General features: G+C 42.1%; 1 pseudogene; it reads right to left on the minus strand.

Annotated features, from left to right (window-relative positions):
• Positions 1 to 593: 593 nt before the first annotated feature.
• Positions 594 to 3,544, minus strand: LOC112648214 (MICOS complex subunit MIC26-like; annotated as a pseudogene).
• Between the last annotated feature and the right edge of the window lie 355 nt (positions 3,545 to 3,899).

Raw genomic sequence — 3,899 nt, forward strand, 5'->3', positions numbered from 1 at the left:
TCTCTCTGAATCTGTTTTTTTTTTTTTTTTTTTAGCCATAAAATGCAGTATCAGACCACCTACACATGGAATAGGTGTAAGGATCAAATAAGATAATATATGTAAACTCTGGAGCATAATTCCTGCCACATAGTAGGCCAATAAATTGTGACTGTCTCTTTCCCCATCAGAAGCACCAATCTCAAGATTAGGAACTTCCAAACACCTTCAAGTGAAATATTTTTCTCATTTAGACTGTATTATAAGCCAAAGTTATAAAACCAGGAGAATATTTAAGCAAAGTATGATGTGTGTTAAAAATGTTAGATACCCTGCAGGACTCTCAATAAATACTTATTGACTGACAAATGTTTTGTCAGAGCATAAAATCACAGAGATGGGAAGAGGTAACAGCATAAAAAGGTAATTTGGAATCAGCACGGGATAATGATTATACTTCAATAAGTATTTTATTTTTAAAAAGCAATAGTGAGGGAAACTAGAAATCATTTGAAAAAAAAATCAGGTTTTCTTTTATAGCCTCAAGTTTATATGATTTCCTAGGGGCACAGTACCCAAAATCTTGGTCTCTTACTGGCAAAATCGGAAGCAAAAGTGCTCCCGGTATCAAAGGGCATATGGATTCATGACATCTGTTGCCATGTCTTTCCACAGGATCTGGGGAACAGGAGACCAGTTGTCCTAGGTTCCTATGACTGAAGCAGCTGCTAGAACACTTTCTAGAGCATCATCGCCCCGGAAGACATGGTTTACCTAACCAGTATTTATTGAGCTTTTTTTTTTTAATTCAGAATTTTAATTATGTACATAAATAGCAACATGAGAACCAGGAGTTCTAATGCTGGACATTATCTCTAGGTGAAAGGATTTCCGATTAGTCCACTGGTAGTATGGTATCACCCAAGATAACAAAGAAGCCTGGTATAGTTTTTCCTGAAGAAGAAAGCCAATTTACTACATTCAGTACTGACTTCTCTGCCATTTTTCTGTAGAAAATGCATGGAGTTTCCAATGTTTACCTATAACTGATTAAAATGGGCAGAGCATGGAGCATTCTACTTATTTCCAGGTGAATTCTTCACATTTCCTGGCTTTTGAAAGTTCTCCTTCCACAAATCTTCTACGACTATGTATCCTCGTAAACCCCAGTCATATAATTTCTCCCCACTGACCTGGACAAATACGATGGCTTGTTGTGGATAATAAAGAGAGGCAGCTAGTCCCATGAACCCAGGTGGATACACCAGCTTCTTTATTTTTGACCCTCTAGCCAAAAGAAGTCCAACAATGCCAGCAAAACCAATAACACCAAGTCTTGGAAAAAATCCAGGAGGTGCATTTTGGAGATATTCATAGCTGTCTAACCCCCCATTGAACCAAGCTCTGCATCTTGGGCTTTGTTTGTGAGTACATTTCCTGACACCGACTTGTATATGGCTCGCAATAATGTCGGAGATGTGAAATGCTTTCTTCAAGCTGGGTCCTTGGCTCCTCCACATATTTAGATTGACCCTCAGGAACCGAGTAGAGTGAAAGCTCATTAACCTTCACAGAAGTTTTGTGAGGTGAGTCCCTTTGAAGTGACGCATAGACTTTAAAGGTGAGCAGACTCAGGCTGGCTGGCCCCACAGACCTCCGAATTACCTTGAACATGTTGCTGGCAGAGGTGGCTCTGGTGGGTTATTGAGCTTTACTACGTGCCAGGTACCATGCTGGGCTCAGGAAGTGGATGGATCACAATCCCTAAATAAATAATTCCAAGTAAAGAGTGACTGGCTATACTTGAGGGATGTCCAAAGACATATGATAGCACAAAAAAGGGAGTGTTCCATTTATGCTAAAAGATTAAGGAAACATTTCTTAGAGGTAATAACAACTGAGTTGGACCTTAAAGGATAAAATGTTTGCCATGCCAGCAGAAGGTAAGGGCAGTCCAGGCAGGGGGATCCCTTGGAAAAAGGCTCAAAGTCCAAATAAACGGGAAAAATAGAAAACTCAGGGTAGTTCCATAAGAACTGTATCATTTATAAGTCATATATAATGTATGTGTATATAATATCTTACATGTATAAGATATTTTACTATCTTCGGGAAACTGTCAACAAATAATTATTTGCATTTTGTTGATGTGGATACCATGAACTTATACTCTCTATTCCACGAACTCATCAGGTCCACCTAATATATATATTAAGAGGGTGGGGAAGGGGCAGAGGGGAAGGTTGGACATACCTCAAGTACGTACATTATGAAACCTTAGCCATAGATTCTTTCTTCCATAGTATGAAAAGAGAAAATTTTTTATCACAGGAAACAATAAAACATGGGCAGCCTGGGTGGCTCAGCAGTTTCGCCCCGCCTTCAGCCCAGGGCATGATCCTGGAGACCCAGGATCAAGTCCTATATCAGGCTCCCTGCATGGAGTCTACTTCTCCCTCTGCCTGTGTCTTTGCCTCTTTCTCTCTGTGTGTGTCTCTCATGAATAAATAAATAAAATCTTTAAAAAAAAAAAACTACACAATAAAACAAAAAAGTAAAATAACTGAAAACAAAGACAAGACATGCTAATTTATGGCAAGACCCATGACACCCTAGGCTTTTGTGCTACTACAGATCATCTTATTTATGCTACAGAAATAGTCAATAATGTTGCCCAAAGGCCTCCACTGCAGGAATCACTAAATGATCTCTGTATGTTTTCCCACAAGACCTGAGATAAGGGGATAGATAAGGTGAGGTCAAAGAATAAAGTGAACGTGTGTGTTGTGCTGCTGAAAGCAGTACTTTTTAGGCATCATCGAAATGGCCCTATGGTTACATTAAAATTGCCACTTCAAAATGTCATCTACCCAATTTCATGTCTCATGCCTGCCAGAAAAATGCTTATGCGACCTTTCCTAAGGTCACATAATTTCTCTGGGCTTCTAATTCCACGTCTATAAAATGAAGACTTGGACCAGATAACCTCCAAATCAGTTCTCAGTACTGACAGTTCGTAATTCTGACTTTTCTTTTTACCCCACATCTAGTTATCTATCCCAAGCCTCTATCTGTACTAACAACCAATTGTCCTGGGGAGCAGAAATGTAACCCCCAGCACCCCAAGGTACATGGGTGGATTCTTGACCCAAACCGCACAGTTCAGTTGAAATGCCCCCAGGCCCATCTGGTCACTGTCTCTGCTCCCCAACCCTCCCCCCTTCCCCCCGCCGGACCTCAGGCAAATGTGTGCTAGAAGTTAAGCTGAAAGACGATGATGACTGCTCCCAAATTGCTAACTTGAAGCTCAAGATTTACCTTGCTCACTGTGGTTTCATTTCCTGCCCGGAAATAGAGCTTGGTGCTGCAGATGGGGCCTAAGATGACAAATGTTTCTAAGACAGGTTCTGCGTTCAGCATGGTTTCCTTTGCTGTGACATATTGGTAAACACCACAGAGCCTTCTTTTTGTGGGGTCAGGCAAAAAGCACAATTTGGATGAACTCCACCTTGGATTTCCTACTTATGGATGAAATGAGCGTGAAGTGTACCCTGGAGTTTTGGTGTTAGGTGGAGCCCCCCTTGGCTGTGGTTCCCAGCCTCATGGAATTTACAGGGTAGGATGAGAACTGCAGCCCACCCCCACCCCCTGCCCCAAAGGTTCTGGCCAGGAGGCAATGGGCGTGAAGAGCACAGGTGCGCTGAGCACCCCTCCAGGAGGACCACAGTGTTGCCCCCGGCAGAGCCCACCTCTAGGTCGGCCACACTGGGGTATAGCCTTCTACGGGGGCAGGGGGCTCTGTCTGTATATTTGTAAGGGCATATGAGGCAGTGTTTAAAAGCATGAATTATGAAACCAGAGACCCGAGTTCAAGTTCTGTCTCTGCCTCTTATCACCTCTGTGACTTGAGTGATTCAAGC

The sequence above is a fragment of the Canis lupus genome, chromosome 7, assembly GCF_003254725.2.
Source record: "Canis lupus dingo isolate Sandy chromosome 7, ASM325472v2, whole genome shotgun sequence".
NCBI lineage: Eukaryota > Metazoa > Chordata > Mammalia > Carnivora > Canidae > Canis > Canis lupus.